The sequence below is a fragment of the Aythya ferina genome (assembly GCF_964211825.1).
Source record: "Aythya ferina genome assembly, chromosome: 5".
Taxonomy (NCBI): Eukaryota; Metazoa; Chordata; class Aves; order Anseriformes; family Anatidae; genus Aythya; species Aythya ferina.
In genome coordinates this window covers 42,372,996-42,390,464 of record NC_140301.1, presented here as the reverse complement: position 1 = coordinate 42,390,464, position 17,469 = coordinate 42,372,996, and the positions used below count along the sequence as shown (strand labels likewise).

Genomic DNA, 17,469 nt, shown 5'->3' with positions numbered 1-17,469 from the left:
TCGAGCACACATCTGTCACAAACAAATCACTTGAAGCATGTTTAAATTCCTTTTTATGATACAGACAGATGACAAGCACAGGAAACCACATACTTTAACTCTGCTAAGAGCTTTAGCACTGTTTCACATGACCTCAAAAGCTAACCAGAAAAATATGGGTTGGATGAAAATGCTACAGAGTAGCTGTGATATTCATTGGAAAATGGCATCAGTAGCTGCAATAGTCATCAGGATTGGCTGGTCTATAGGAAAGAGAACTGAGAAAATTGAGAAGACTATTAGCTTCTTTAAAGAGAAAAGAAAAAAAATTACACCCTTGGTAAACAGGTCAAGAAGCTCAAATCACAGCAAGGGAAGTCCAGGTTAGAACTGAGGAAAATTATTATAAGGCTAGCTGGAATAGATGCTAATGGAGAGTGAGGAATCAGCCCTGCCAGAGGTTTTAAGCAATCCAGTAAGACACACACCTCTCAGATTTATTGCACACAGTCAGTTCTCTCCTGAGGCTGGGTCATGGGACAGCTGACCTCTTGCGGTCCCTTTTTCACCCTGATTTTAACGACTCCTTACAAAAGAATTGCATTAGTTTACTAGGACGCCCAGTAGCCCAAAGGGGTAAACCAGTGCTAATGAACTGAAGTACAAATTGACTAGCTTCTCTCTCTTGCCCAGGCTAAAAAAAAAAAAAAAAAAAAAGAATACTCACCAAGAAGGGGGAAAAAAATAAATAAAAAAATAAAAAAGTAGGTAAAGCTGTTAGGCTGCTTTACATTAGTAATCTCAGAAGTCATTAAAAAGAGAAGTCATGGCATTAAGAAGGGCTCTGCCACACTGCAAATTGCTGATGCTGCTCTGTGGTTTCATGGGGTAACAAGATGCCCATCCAGCCACTGCACACACTTTTCCCTGTGCAGCAGACAGATTTGGACAGCAATGGAATGAAAATAGAGGCAACGTCACCTAATGACGAGGGCATGGTCTGAGGTGCTGGATGCTTGGGTTGTGTTCTAAAGTTCAGCATCTGATGAATACTTTTACTGTGTGCTTTGCTTTAACCGCCTATAAAAGGTGGGAGAATCCTACTTTCCTCTGAAATGTTTTGAAGTCCATACATAAAGAACACTACATGACAACTACACCACCTTCCATCAATTCATCAGTGAGGAAAACAAAAGATTCCTCATGTTAAAATCATGTCTTTACCTTCAAGTCCCAAAGGACTTTTAGGATGCACTGCCTGCTCATATGAAGAGGCCCAGTTCAACGGTGGTCAATCCTGTTTTGGTCTACACAGTCTATGACATGGGACAATCCACACTGTCATCTGTTATTATAGCAAGAAGACACTATAAATTCTGAAACAACCCAAAACCAAATGGAAAATAAAGGGAAAACACAACAGAAATAAAGGCCCCTTAGCAACTGGGCAATAAAAAGCCAAAGTGGAAAGTATAAAGCAGCTACTTGCAAACAAGGAGCTCACACTTTATCTGCCAAGACTAAAAGACTAACCTCAGGAAAGCATGCCAGGGAAAAGAAAAAGAAATCTATATAGGGGCAATAGCTCTGTCTGAGACCATTAGTAAGTATAGGCTGCAACAGGTTATTAAGCAGCTTGGATTTGGGGGGGGGGGGGGGGGGGGGGGGAAGGATTTTCAAGCCTCCAAAAACTTCAGGCTGAAATCTGACCATGACTCTACTTAGTATAAGACACCAGAACTCCTCCTACTTGAACTAAAAGGTATGTCTTTGAATAATTGCAATTAAAAGAAGGCAAGTGGTATCTAAACCTATGGCAGTGAATTTCAGCAAGAAGCTGTGGAATGCACTTTGTATTGCTACTTGGTCAAAGGGGGAGCACTCACATTGCTTGTTTGGAGAAAATGGGTGTGGGGAAGTCTGCCTGCGCCTTCTCTCTGAAGTGGTTGTATTTGGAGTATGAAAGTCTCATCTCTGGAGGACTGGAGAGGAAAAGCAGAGAAGCCACATCCCGTGGAATTTCAGCTGACTGGGAAGCAGGAGCCAGACCTGTTCTAGTTCTGTAACCTGTTTGAGAGGCCAAAAAGAACAAAGAAAGACAGAGAAACAACAACTAAGCTATCCTTCCAAAATTCATCAATGCCTTATTGATACCCTCTCCTTGGGCAACTTGACCTGCATATTATCTTTGTCCTGTCTTTGCCAGGAGAAAGGACACAAAGCTTGTTGCTCTCTCTGTGTTCCAGCTCATGCTATCTGGATGGGAGAGGCTGAATCCTTCTTTCCATACCTCCCTGTTATTTTCAAGCCTTGTAAATGAAGAATAATCATTATTTGTGACCCACGGGGAAAAATAATAAAAAATAAGTTGGAAGTGAAGAGATAGGGGAAAAGATTGAGGGAAGGAGGTTGTCTGAGCTGTTGACTTGTTGTTACAGCAGAAATGAAAAAGCTTGAGCTCTTAGCACTCAAATTTCCAAGAAACACATGACGTTAGAGACGCAGTCTGTGCTCATCAGCCCTTGCTTAAATATTTTCTTTGGCTCCATGACAGTCCCTGGCCTGAGCTCCTGGCGCCGTGATGTCACTGTAAGAAGCCAACACCATAGCCCTGGTAGGAGTGGTGGTCATCATGCTGGCTTTCTGGTACTGCCCTGGGTTAGTCATCAGCTCCCCGTTATCACAATAACGTGTCCTCAGGGACAGGCCAGTTTTTGGTTCTAACGTTCTTATTTCCCTCATAAACGAGAGGAACTCTCATTTATTTGCTCTTTAACTATAAGAAATAATCCAAAAGGACTCTGAAGGAGTTTGTGGGCATAACCCAGTCTGGAATAGGTGGGAAACAAACAGCTTTGAATTCAAAGACCAAACTCATTAGTAAGCTGGTATTCCTGTAAGGTAGGACATCAGTGCTGAGTCTTACTTAGAGGACAAGCAAAAAATCATTCACCTCCTTCCCTTAAAATAGGAGGGCAACCAGGAAGAGTAAAGTAAAATATCCCAATATCTTACACACACACACAATGCAAGGCCAGGTATGTAGACTGGCAGTCATATAAGCACTGAAATAAAAGGCTGGATTTCTTAAACATCTCAGGGTGCTAAGGATGGAAAGACTGGGCCCGAGGGTGGCACTTCAGAAACTCAGGCCTAGTTGCTGGGTGTTCACAGCACCAGAATACCTGGCCCCACTTCACTAACATTTGCACTGTCTGGAAGTGTCTCCTCTTCCCCTGGGGAAGGTCTGGCCAACGGACTAAGCCAGCCCAAGTCTGCTGAGGAGAGGATGGCTCACAGAAGGTGACACAACTGCAGGCTGATCTCCAGAGAAGCAGCCGCACAGGTGGTGACAAACAGAGCTTCTGTCCCCTGTGTGGGACTCTTCTGCACAACCGGCTGGTAAGGGGTGTCTCAATGTTACTGGACATCCTTGTTCCAACACTGGGATGACACACTGAATTTGCCTCAAAGATGAGGCCAGAGCAACTCTTGACCTGTGAACAGCCTGTGATAGTGCATGTGATAGTGACCTGCGTATGTGCGCCAGCACATTTCTAGATCAGAGCTACAGAGCTCTTCTCCACACCTCTCATCCTCCCTTCTGCCCTCCACTCCCTGTGGTGTAAGTTTTTGCAGAAACTCAGCATAGCAGCCATAAATACCAGTATTTCTTCCACAGTACACATTCAAGCTGGCCTGAGAACAGACTTTAAAATATAATTTAAAAAGCAAGTAAAATATTCTTAAACACAGACTATAAAGAGACAAGAGTCCAGCCCCTGGTACAGCTGGAAACTGCATTGCAGTTACTGCCATGTGAGGTCAGCAATTTATTGTTTCAGTGGAGAAAGGAAGGAAAGGACAACCCTATGCCAAGCTCATTCAAGTACCACCTGGGCTGTTTAAGTGATTTCCAGCATCTTCCAGCCTCTAACCCTTAGCCTGCCTTTTACACCAGCTCTACCACAGCATAGAGTGTTCCTTGTCACCAAGTCCTCCTCTTGCTCTCTTATAATGGAAAACAGCTGTGGCAGGCATGTCCCAAACAAAGCCTTACACATTCCTGGTGGAACTGCCTCCTCACCGCCAAAACCCCCAGACTTTATATTTACTACAGAAAATTCGAAAAGGCAACCACTTTTCCTCCTCCAAGCTGTAATTTCCTCCCTGACAGGCCTGTCAAATTTAAGATTTCATGTGCTATTCTTATCTTGAATCCCTGCTTACCCCCTGCCCCACAGCTTAGGAAAGCTGACATCCCTCCAGCACCATGAACATTGCTATAAGTAGCTTCTGTGGAGCAGAGCAGCACATTCTTCTTTCTCTAAAAAACACCACAGAGGGTGGTTTGAAGTAGAGATAGGAAAATCACTGCAGAGCAGCAAGAATCTGACTGAACCACACTACAATTTCTCACCAGGTAGAATCCTGATTAAAACAGGCAGGTGATGAACAGCTCTTCTGTTTCACTTTGCATCCCATTTTCTGATAGAAACTGTTATGGCAAAATTCAGAGAGAAGGTTTGGGCATGTGACCTTTCAGGTTCAGTTCTACAAACTGAACAAGTTTGGGTGATTGTGTTTAGGTTTCAATACAGAAGAAAGTGCTGCGTACCTACTGAACAGAAGGCTGGCAAGAATTTTACCCCTCTGGTTTGGCTGTGAAAGTCAAGTCATGATGTGGCCCTTGCTGGCACAAAAACAATTGAATTCATTTTGGTGGACTGCACTCTGAGGAACCCAGGACAACACAAATTGATTTGAACCACACTACCAACCCCAGAAATCTATCATCTGCCATTTTTGCTACTCAAAGGAAAAAAAAAAAAAAAAGCATGTGCAAGCCATTGACATAGCCAAGACATACTGAATGATTTCAGGCACCAGCAACACATTTCAGTGCACCCTCTTGTAATGTGGTGACTTTCAGAGCTGCTTAGGGATTTCTTTTTTTTGTTTGTTTTTCCTTCCCATAAAATACTAGTTCCTGCAATGCTGAGGTCCTGCCTGCCTTTTTGCTGCTCAATTCTCCTCCCACCCAGCAATCTCTGTTTCAAGAGCAACCTGAGCTACTGGCAGCCAGGGCTAGGGAAAAGGAGCAGTGACCAGGCAGGGAGAAGCACTGGCACTATACTTTCTTTCCTGATATTTTTTTCTCCAGTTTTCTGAGCTCCAGGCCAGCAACATAAGTTATCAAAATTTGTTCTAACATTACACAAAGAACTGAGGGAGAATGTGAAAGCAAGGCCAAACAAAGGAGGGTCACAAAGCAGGCTCTTCTCCCACAAGACCTTTCTTTACTGAGGACACTAATAACCAGGATGTACTAAGACTATCTCAAGGCTTGCTCTTCTGCAAGCTAGCTTCAGGTACTAATTTCCTTAACAGTGGAATTCTTGTGGCTTAGAAAGACAAGCTTGCTGTCAGCTTGACAGCCAAAGAGCAAGTTTTCCTGCATTTTAACCCCTACCTTGCTCCCCTTCTCAGCCCAGCAGCATTGCTACATGGGCAGCATGCTAGATCAACTGCCTTCCTGGAGAAGATGAGCGCACAAATACAAGCAGGCCTCCTGGATTTCTCCTCTTGCTCCACCTACAGCAAAGTTTGACTGTCCTGTCCATCACACCTGCTAAGCTGGAATGGCTACAAAAAGGCTGATATTTCTTCCCCTTCCTTTAAAGGTCATGAATTTCATGCAAACAATGGTTTTCACAAAGGAAATGTTAGTTCTATTGTCACCTCTGTAGACAACACTGATTCAATGCACAGAAACAGGTGGCTTAGATGCAGGGGGCTCACCTGTGACTAAACAAGCCTGAAGGTGTGCAAGGAACCCCATCCTTTCAGGTCTGCTTTGAAAATGGCTTCATTGATTTAGGTCAAAGGAGGAAAAAAAATCCCTACCACCAAATCTTTTCAGAGGCATCTGCTAGGCCTTTGCCTTTTCCTCTCTAGGGATTCATTGGCTCTGTCTCTCCACCCAAGTACATCATAAGGACCGATGTATAGGTGAGACTAAAGGTTCACCTCACCTCTTTCTCCCTCCAGACAGAAGCATGTTGGGATTTCTGTGGTTTACAGGAGTCAACGGAGAAAGCATATGAGACAGATTGTGTATGGAACAATCCTTCCCCTGCCACACCCTCCTTACTCCTGATGATTAGCAAATCACTCCTGTATCCCACAAAGGTCGTTCGCACCAGAGTACCTAGAGGCCATAGCAGCAAATACCAGCATCCATGGGACTTGCTGGAGCTTGTACTCACAGCTATATCTTGAGCAGGTAAGGCCATCCCAGCTCCATCTGCAAGCATCTCAAAGTTCACCTCCCACAGGGGTTTTCAGCCAATTCAGTGCAGTGGGTTGGTGAGCCTGTTAGCAGAAGTCCCTGGAGTAATAGTTTGTGAATACTTCCTCCTACCTACCCCTCCCAACAGATTTTCATGACTAACATCAAATTCTAATACTGAGACTTCTCCAATGAGGGTGTGCATAAATGTATATGAAGTTTTAATACCACAGTACATGGAGCGAGCTGTGGAGAGAGTACATGGCCTAAAACAAATCTACCAATAAGATGGGATCAGGACAACCCATTTTGCATGGGCAGGGAAATGCCATCTCCTGCCCACTTGACCTCTGGCTGTAGCATTTGCTGCAGCCACAAGCAATCTGCCTGCTCCAGTGCCTCTGAGCCACCAGGTGGGTGGCCTTAGAGAAAACTGAGTCACAGCTCATTTCTGGCCACCAGTTGACAATCAAAGCCAATCTCAGCAAAATCTACATAGGATGCAGTGGTCAGCATTTGGTCTGTAATTTCCTGTGTTACACATAATTATATTATCCTTAATGTAGAGGTAGGGCCACCGTATGTTTTTCACATCCCCCACTTATATCATCACCAGCACCCAGCTGTGCTCTACAGAAGATTCCCAGTAACTTTCCTGAGGTCAGATATGCAGAATAAGTAGCATGTGGATGAGGAACAAAACCCTTTCATTATTTTTATAGACATAAATACAGCATTTATTACAATTAAACCAGACACATAACATTACTGAAAGAACGTTGAGGGACTGCAAAGAGCTCAGAATAAAGGTTTAGTACAGCAGCACCCTCCAGATATGACCGAGGTGAAAGAAGTGACAAGTGAGCAAGCCTGTATAAGGATGATGTGGACACATTTACAGAGCACAGGTGCAGCCATTTTCTCCAACCCTCCTGATTTTCCAGCACCAGGCATATGTACCAAGCAGGTTTCTACTACACACAGTAGGGAAGGCAAAAATCCTTTCTCAAATTACATGCTGTCCCCTTCCCACAGGCAATTACTTCAGCAGCTGAAGTCTGTGGTTAATTTGTGCAGGAAACTGCAGCATCTCACCCCATTTCAGCAGGAGATTTGTGGCATTGCAGAAAGGCAGAAGCAGCTGCTGCTGTATTTTAAAGAAAGCATGCAGGACACTTCTCCGCAGGAAAGAAGTTACAGAATGGGGCAAGGAATAGTCACAACTTCCATAAATGACAAAGGTTTGGTTGCTCCAAACTGTAATCACAGCAGACCTCACAATTTTTTCATTACCCTCATAAATTACCCAGTGAGAAACCTCCTTCCTAAAACCTTGTAAAATCCCATAAGATATGTCATGTTGTTCCAACACCACTGTCTATGCAGTGTCCTGCACAGAATGCTGGCACTTTCATCCTCCAGAGAAGCCCATAACAGTGGGTTACCTGCAGGTCACTTTGGTCCCACTAAAACCCTGCAGAGCCATCCTTAAAACATTTGGACCAGAGCTGAGACAGCAGTTTTCCAGCTTTTAAAATCGGTGTTTTAGAAGTATGCACGTAAGAGCAAGTGATAAAACACACATACCATTTGCAGGAAGAAGTGGAACGAAGAGGCTGTTTTGCCTCTCTGAATGACTGCTATGCAGCTTTTTTCAGCTGCAAAAACTCACTTCCACAAAGCACCAAAGGTTATTTAATCACAATCAATGCCATTAAATCAGGCCACATTAGGAAGAGAGGTAAGAGATGGCAAAAGCCTGCACTGGATACCTTTTGTAACTGCAGTAGTTTTAGCTCATCCAGCTTTATAACCTCACCCAGCACATACAGGCGTGCACACATGCAATGCCTGCAGCAGAACCTGCGCCTTTCTGGTGGCCATCCTCAGGGTACAACAGCCCCTGGAAAGGTTGGAGAGACGCTGGAGAGCCAAACCGAGGTCCTCCGAGAAATTTACCCTCCATCTCCCTCTGGTGGCTCGGTGCAGCACTGTGACACCGAGCCCGAGGTTGGCAGAAGGCAGCAAGTTAGCATCCAGCTCTCCAAACAGCAGCTTAAACTCCAAGACACTGGCTCCTGGCAGCAAACAGGGATTTAAGCGAATCATATGCAACTTAACTCAATTTTCAACATTACCCCCTCCCTAAGACTTCAAGAAATCATGAATTTCCAATGAAAAACATAAACATAAAATTATATTTTTACTTGCCTTTAGGGATCACATCTCCCAGCACTTCTCCTTAAGCTTTAAGATGAAAAGTTTGACCCTTAAGTAATCACCTCATTTGTTTAGCTGGAAGGAACTGTTCAGGTGAAATACCACATACGATGCGAGAACTGGCAGACTAGTTTGACGGGGGCCCAGCATTTAATTATTACTTTCTGTTGTGGAAACAGCAATCAAAGTGGGTGAAAGGTTCTCAGACTACTCTGGCAGAGACAATAATCCTGAATTCTCAAAGTTCAGGCAATCAAATCCCCAGATGCCACCTACCCATCCAGAAGCACGCTCTTATTCCTTGGCACTAATCAATGGATTAAATTTAGGTAGCTTCATAGAGACAAGCTTCTGGTTTTTGTTCCTGAAAAATAAATAAATAAATGTAGAAGTAGACAACTAGAAAGAGAATTGTTGGTTAAACGTATCTTGTGATACAGAGTTTTGGTGCCCTTAGTGAAGACACACAGTACTGATTCCAGTGATCCCTACCTGCAGGATAAATGCCTACTGAACTTTGTCTTTCATGATGCAAAGAGAAGTGTGAAGTCCTATGATACAGATGAGAAAGAAAAAAAAATCCACCTATTCACAAAGGGGACTAACTTCCCTGAAGGAAATGGTCAGGACTTAAACCAAATCACAAACTGAACAGGATCCCAGAGTGCAAACCAATTGTTATAATTTGTCTAGAAAAGGTCAATCTCATTCTAGGACTACAGGAGCAGTACACATTTGGTACTAGAAAAGAAGCATGCCACAGGTCTGTGCAAACATAAGTGATAAGGAAGACGTGGAGAACATTTGCTATTTCTCACGATGCAAGAGCTAACGGGGAGGGAGGGAGCAGTGGTTAAATTGTCAGGCAAACACATCTGAGACAAGCTGTGGGAAATATGTTTTTTGTGTGGATAGCACGTAAATTGAGGAACTCAGTGTCACCAGATGCTTTGAAGATTAACCATAAGATTTGTCTAACTTCTTTTTCAACCAATTAGCCCATCAGGGCCTATTAAATATGATGATGCAGATGCAACCACCAGTTCAGGAAGTTTTTAAACCACTGATTGCTGAATGCAGAGACAGACTTACGGATTAAGTATAGTAGGATTCTTACATTTTCCCTATTCATTACTGAGCAGCACTAGATACCTTATAGTGCACTGAACTGTTGTGTATGACTTGCTATTAGGTTACATGTATTTTTCTGCCATTGCAGATTTAATCTCTACCTTAGCAGAGTTTTAATCTCTTCTAGGCCTCACACTTACCCAAAATGCAACCTAGTTAAAGGAAAATTAGTAATATTGATAGTTTAGGAATTACAGTGAACAACAACAAAAAGTTAGAAAGAACATACTTGTTTTGCCTCACACAGGAAAGACTTAAGGAATATATAGCAAAATATCTTAAATGTATAAAAAAAAAAAAAAAAAGAAATTTAAGAATATGGCTTAAGTTCTCTCCATCTAAAAAAAATAATATTAAATTCTGAATTTATTATAAGCAAGATTTCAGTTAATCAGTGCAATAAAACTTCATAACTGTAATGTTAGTTAAGCATTATTGTAGACAACTTTACTTAGACTGTGGGATCATCTTCATGTAGAATCCAGGAACAGGTTTAGACAATCAAAATGACTAGGTGTTCTATACGGGATGGCCTAGATATGCCTGACGCTGCCTTTGTACAGAGGAAGAACTGCATTCATTTACTAAGATTTTTCCCTTCCTGCATGTCTAGGACACCCAAGGATTCAAGTTGCCAAGAATAAATCTAGTGAAGACAAGAGAATGCAAAGTGCAGACTAGGCAATACACAACGGGAGTCAAAGTCTCCCCCAAGACAACAGCCTCTGAGTATTTCTAAATAATACCTCTCTGGATATTTCTAAGGCCTTGTAAGAATATCCAAAACAAACATTATAGCCTGTTTTAGAAAGGCTCAGTAGCAAAAGTATAGGGAAAGCTATATCTGAAGATAAGTAGCTCTGAAAAAAAAAAAAAAAAAAAAAAAAAAAGCAGAATGGAAGCAACCCTCTTTCCAGGGAAAGAGCGTTTCTTTTCCTTACATCCCACGTTCACTGTCACACCTCCACAATTCAAAACCTTGCAGCTTCCCTGTTTCCTGCCCACCAGACAGGAAATAGTGCCTTGCAGCCAGTCACAGCTATGCATAGCACCAGCTGGCCAGCCCACATCATGCTGTTTGACAAAACAGATGCTGGGACACTGTCACAGCTGAGCTTTGCTGGTCTCATCCTCAGTAAGGGCACCAGTCTGTGTTTCTCTCTTCTACCTACTCACGTCTTTCATTAGATTTATAGGTGCTTTACTATTGAGGCAGAAAGACCTCTGCCTAATTCATCATCACTGATAACTAGGAAATAACTGATTCAGGTGATGAGTGGTTCACCCACTGGTTTCAATGGGCCATATCTTTCCTTTAGCCTGCTGAATAGAAGATTAAGAGATAACTTGACAACAGTCTAGATGCACCTCTGGTTCATAAGCGGGCCTTCTCTTACCGCTGCCACAGACACAATAAGCTCAAGTGGCCTCATACCAAAATCCTGACTAGGAACACAGCACACCTTCTTAACATGGACCTTTACTAACCTTGTAATCTAGCTTAAAAAGTTGCAGATTCTCCTCCCCTGGCCATTCTTGAATCAAAGCTAGATTATTTTCTAGAAAACATTTCATACAGGTTTATGTTAGGCAGTCAAGACCTAACACTCATCTCAGTGCTTCTCGAGGCTCTTCCTTCCTCTGCCCCTTCAGCTTGATGTTGCTGACCTTCTGACTAATTGAAGGGGGCAGAGTGCTTGTGGCTGGGCCTTTCACACAAGTATCTCATTATATCTGTGACCTTATTAATGGTGCAGACTGTCAACAAAAGTAGTGTGTCACCTGTTCTGTTCCAGGTCATTTTAGGTCATTTCCCACTTACTCTAATATTTTCTTCTTCAAAGAAAAGCGCAACAGACTCACCCAGGCATGCCTCATATCCCCCAGCAGCCTCCAGTTCCCCAGCATCACGAACAGCTTGTTTCTGGCACAGTTTTCTTCCCCAGGCTGGCAACAGTGGTGCGTATAGCTAACAATCTATTAGCTGTAATTAAACAGCAGGTGCTGCCTCAGGAATCAGCTGCATTAATCTGTTGTAGCAAAATGGTGAAAACATCCTCCATTTGGGAGATTTGAGTCAGATGGCGCAGAGACCATGGGTTAGAGGACAACAGATGAAATGACAGTGATCTTCAGTAGATCCAGTAGCATAGCTGCATTAAGCTGCAGGCCTTGGTCCAGCGTGCAGAATACAGAATTAAGTCTAAATAACCTCCAACAGACCAGTAGCGTTTGCTATCCTAAAGCATGGATGTCCCCCTGCTAAAATGAGAGCTTGGCACTGCCTGAGCCCTTGGCAAGTGACAGTCTGTGGGCATGACAGGTGAAGTACAGTAGAGAGCAGGCAAGGAATTTTGTTTGGGGCAGACTCAAGGCATGCCAGGCCCAGAAACCTGGTCGTGTCCCCTTCCCTCTGCCAAGTCTCCACATGAGACCGGGCTCCACACATTCAGACAGGAATATCTCAAGAACTGCCCACGTGCCTCTGGCAATAATGCTCTACCCTCTTGCAATAAAAACAAAATGATAGGCAGCTTTAGTCACCGACAGCTGTAAACACAGCCCCTCTCACCACTGCTACACTCACTTAATTGTATCATCCTGCCCCCTCAGAGCACACACACTGCCTGCTCATTGAGCACGGGAAGGATGTGGTTCACCAAGAACCATTTTCCAAATTCATCCCAATTGCTCAATTAATTATCCTTTAGCTTTGACATGAGGAACTAGTTTCTACCTTCTGCAGCAGGACTATTTTTAGTAAAGTATCAATTTTCTCTGTTTTGTTATCCTTTACTGTGTTAGTCCTGCCCATACAACAAATCTGGCATTGATCGCTTGTGGTAGACAAATATTTTGGCTTAAGCTATGAAAGAGGCAACAGGAGGAGGGTAGAGAAAAGGAATTTGAATAACCAGAAAGAGTATCGCTGTAAATTAGAGTTCCCACGGAGAAAGCAAACCTAATAGAAAGAAATTAAATACATATATATATATTTTAGTATGTAGAAGCGAGTAAGTGTTTGTGAATGTACAACCACATATGTGACAAGCACCCCTCAACCTCTGCCAGTACAAATTCAGGTTAGTAAAATATACGTGCATATGAAGGGAGGCTTCAGTTTTGGCTAGTGTTCATGGTGTGGCAAAGACAACCCTGCCCACTACACAAGATCATCCCTTCCTACCAAACTATGGACCTAGATCAACAGGAGAGGCAAGACTTATGGATCATTTTGTGGGCACTTCATATCCTCAAAATGATTTCAGACTCTGAACAGCTGCCAGAAAAGGGATTGATCTTATCAGAGATCTCACCTCTGTGCTAATTGCTTTCCTGGCTGATTGAAATGAAAATAAGCAGTAGGGGTACTAATGGGACCCAGATACTTTATTCAAGAAAACACTGCTTGAATGCTGGTCCTGCTACTTGCACAGAAAAAAAAAAAAAAGGGGAGAAGTCAAAAGGAGATGTCGTCCTTGTCAACATTCATCCAGCTTGTAATGACATTAACACCTGAAGTGATTTGAAGTGAATGGCTTTAAGGCACAGTCCAGCTCTGCTTGTTACCTGCAAGGTCTCACTTTCCATGGGTGACACCTGGTGCCACGTGGCTGCTGCTGCCCCCCTACCCCAGCAAGAGCCTTTCAGGAACTGTGTCACACAGTCTCAGCCTCTTAATTGCATGTTCTGTCCCTCACCCAGGTCCTCAGAGCACACCCTCTTTCCTTAAAAGAGGCTCTGTGCATGAATCCAGAGCTCGACTAACATCCTCTGGTGCTTACCTGTTCTGTGGCTGGAGGATACAAGTGAGGAAGCAGCATAAACACCCAGCCTGTGAGTGCAAGGCTTTAGAAGCAAAAGGCCTCCCAAAATCATGCAAACGAAAGAATGCCTGAAACTTGACTTTTTTTTTTGTTGTTGTTGTTGTTGTTTTGACTCAAGACAGCAAGGAGCAGACTTGGCTCTGGCTGAAGATGTCACTAATGCCATATAGGTTCTGTTACAGACTGAGGAACCTATAGCAGAATGGGAGCCAAAGACAGAGGCACCAGAAAAGATTGAGGAGGCAAAATGAGAGTACAAAGTCTTCACAAACCACTTGTCATTGCGTACATATGTGCCTACCACATTTCTTCTTCAGTCATGATTTTGATTCGTGCTAGTCCTGAATGTTATCTCCTGCCATGGTGTGTGCATGAAAGGAAAATAATCCTCATGGGATCTGGAATTCTTGTATTCCTGACTCCCCATGCTTCTCAGGACCACCAAAAGAAACAGCTGCTCGCACCCAAGCCAGGTGCTGGGATGCACTGCCCAGTGGAGACACAGTTTAGCAGCAGCTGAACCTGGAGATCAGCTGGTGTCCCAGACTTTAAGCCTTTCCACAAACTCAGTCTTTCTGTCATCTTGACTGCGGTGCTCACAGAAGAAATGCTTCAGAGTGCCCTTGGCTGTGATGAAAGGCCAGGGATCAAGGGACATGCACTCAGCCTGTGGGATGGCTTCTGCAGACTCCTGCTAGATCTCTGTCTGCAGGCAGCATTTCACCAGGGGGATGTGTGAAAAGCAAGACCGTTGGGATGTGTGTGGGCATGAGGCAGACTGGGGAGGAATCTCCCTTCTAGAGAACAGAGGAGTTTAAACCAAACCAGTAACAGAAAATGGGTATCAGAGATGTCTGTGATCAGTCCAAATACACAAGCTGTCTACAGCTGTGGATATGTCTCTTGCAAGACATGAATACAATGCAGAGACGGAAAGGAAATCCTGTAGAAAAAAAAAATATATATCTTAATGATAGGCTCCACAAGAGTTTTCAGGCAAGGAGCACGGTTCGGGAGACAAATTATCAACCAAAGCACAGCTTCCAGGACTGCTGTCGGTAGCTCGGAGGAACAGCAGGGGAAGGTTATTAGGCTCCACCTAGAAGCCTGCCCCAGAGCCTGAGGCCAAACGCTGCGTGCCATCCACTCCCCTAGGTGTGGCCGAAGCCGCCAGCATCACCGCGCCCTTGCCAGCTCTGCGAAAGGTTGCCGTGCACTGGAGGAACCCTCTTCCCATCCTCCGCCTCTGCAGAGCCAAGCAAACAAACAAACAAAATACCCAAAATAATGCCAGCAGATTTTTTTTCCTCTGGATTCCCATCTTCCCTGGCATGGAAGTACCAATTCAGCACTTTTTCTGCTCACTTTAAACGGAGAAAGATTGATCTGTTTGGGATTCTGCCAAGAAGATCTCAAGCTGGACTTAGCTTAGACTCTTAGGTCCTGTTTTTCCCCCATCTGTAAAACACAGGTAGCCAAACATCTCATTCCTCCACGCCCTTTCTGTCTGGCCAGAGCATACATCCTGCAGTTGAGATCTGGTTATGGTTGTTGTTAAGACTTGAGGAGGCTAAGGGTTCACAGTGGAGCTGAGTTTAACCCAAACTGCCTAAGAAAGCAAAAGATCTTTCTTTTCACATTAAGATTTGCATTACTCTTGTTCACAAGGAGCAGCACCCATACAGAGCTACTGCTGCGGTACCACCCGCTCACATTGTGCAATCCTCCCCAGGAGGATGAGGGTAAAACTCTGCAAATGAAACCCCCACCCTTCCCTGTGCTAATCGGCACATCTCGGGAGGGCAGAGGCTTGAGTCTTTGCTTCCTCCACTGGCACCACACCTAAAATATAATTTATTTTTCAGAAGGTGGGGGATTTTTTCATTTTTTCCCCATTTTAACCTTTTGCAAGGGTGTGGAAAGTGAATAATTCCAACTGAGCATTCCTTACCTAACAAACTTACAGTTTGCTTCTTAATTAGGAATTTAATAAATGCAACTTAATTATCTCTTAACACGATTACTTTATTAATGCCCACGGCCATAGCCCTTTAGGGCTCTTGATCTTGTCAGATCTCAAAAACTAGGCTGAGTCAACACTTGAATAAACAGCTGCCAATAAAATACCTGGTGCCAGAGGTGGCATTTGCATTTCACTAGATGATTCCCTTCCCAGCCCCAGCTCTGTATCTTCATCCAGTCCCAGTGCCAGGCAAAACTTTGCTCTCGGAAGCTCCGTTTCTGTGTCACATGAAAAGTGACAGAACTGACCATTTTCGATGCAGTTTGCAGCAAGCAAAATTTTAGAAGCCTGCTGGCCATGCCCCAATCCAGCTGGAGTAATTACAGTTCCCTTTCCATGTTTGAAGGGAACTTCAGTTTTCACCAGGAACCAGTTTTCTCCGCTTCTCAAGAGCTGTTGTGCAATGCTGCCATATACTGTTAAGACCTGTCTAAATGACAGACTCCTGGAAACTTTTTAGGTACCTGAAGTACCTATAAAATGTTCCTTAGCCATCTGTAAGTTTCTGGCTGTTAGCATGTATTAGAAGAGAAGCGGGTATGAAAAACTCTTTTTAAGGCCACCTAATCATTTCTGTTCTCAAGTGGCTTTTTTCAGTTGCAGGCAACTTCATTAAACTTTAACTTTTTCAGCTGGAATTCTGCCCTTCTGGTTTCTGCCTAATATTTTTGGAAAGTTTGGTTCAGATGTTTTTCAGTTTTAAGGCAGTGAATAGGCAAGGAAAAATAAAACTGCTGCCATCATTTAAATGTTAAAATAAATTTTCTGTAATCTCATCTTGAGCAATCCTGTTCTTCAGCAAGAGGAGAGAACTTTTAAAGTTGGCTCAGCCATGCACTTGTTAGTTTTCCAGTGAAAACACATCTCAAAATAGCTGAAACACCTCAATGCCTACTGAGCTAACCTACCCAGGATCTGCTACTTAAAATCCAGGAACAAATCCAGAGATGAGTCTCTCAGGCATTAATTTCTCAATAGCAGTAATGGTGATGGAGTTCATGACACTTCAGTGCTAGAAAAGACTTTCTGTAGAGCCAGTTCTTCAGGACAAAGGAAAGCAGTTTAAGGGAAAGGTTGCATACAACATCAGGCAAGAGAAAGATGGTGGGAAAGAACAGCCTATTCCTAGGATAAGGAGGTACAGCTCACCCCCAGGTTTGCAGAGCTGACAAGGTGAGGCTCCTTTCTTCAGCTCCACAAGGAGTATGTCTGCTCGAGTAGGTTTCACCTGGTCACAGAGTGACTGGGACTGAGAGGAGTGAGTTATTGCAAACCTCTGTAGGGAAATTATCGAGGTGGTTGTTGGATCATCCCAAACCAAGAACAGGAAAAGGCAGTAATAGGGTAGAGCAATATTTAGCCTTCCACACAGAGAGCTCAGAGGGCCAAAGCACTTCTGAGCAATGACTTCAGCATGACAGAGAAAACAGAAGTGGAGCAAGGGAACACCAAGTCCCTCTCCTTGGACCCCACTTCCAGGATGCAATTTGATGTGAGAGGTCAGTGCTCTGATTCAGGCTGCTCACTTCGTCTGCCATGCTCCTCTCTTAGCGCTAATGATCCCCCTGGGGACAGCTCATCTGTAATGCACAGCCATGAAATGAACCAACTCCAATTAATTTTAAAGATCTTTTGGTTGAAACAGTAAAAAACAAGCAACACTGTCCTACCCCCAACAAGCCATGCTGTTAATTTTGCACAGGGCACAACAGAGGACGCAGTAACCCCTGGGGAACTAATGCCTGACAAAGTGACACCTAGAACTGGATTTACAGGTGACACTGCTGTTGTGGCATGAAGCCACAAGATCAACACAAAGCTCTTATCATCCAGCATGAGAAGAAGAGTAGGTATCAGAAAACGAAAGGTCCTTTTTCTTGCCCTGGCTACTCACACCCCAGACCAAGATAAAAATCAATTTTTATGAAAATGTGCATGTTCTGAGACCTTCTGCTCAGAATACCATCTCTGCTCTGTCCATTCAAGGCACACTGTGC

The 17,469-nt window shown here is 43.7% G+C and overlaps 1 protein-coding gene across 1 annotated transcript in view; it reads right to left on the bottom strand.

The window, feature by feature from the left end:
- Positions 1-11,503, bottom strand: part of LRP5 (LDL receptor related protein 5) — a 161,034-nt gene extending 149,531 nt beyond the window's left edge. Inside the window, exon 1 of the mRNA XM_084520081.1 lies at positions 11,486-11,503. The gene's annotated coding sequence lies outside the window, so the exon portion shown is untranslated. The remainder of the gene's footprint in view (positions 1-11,485) is intronic.
- Positions 11,504-17,469: the final 5,966 nt, after the last annotated feature.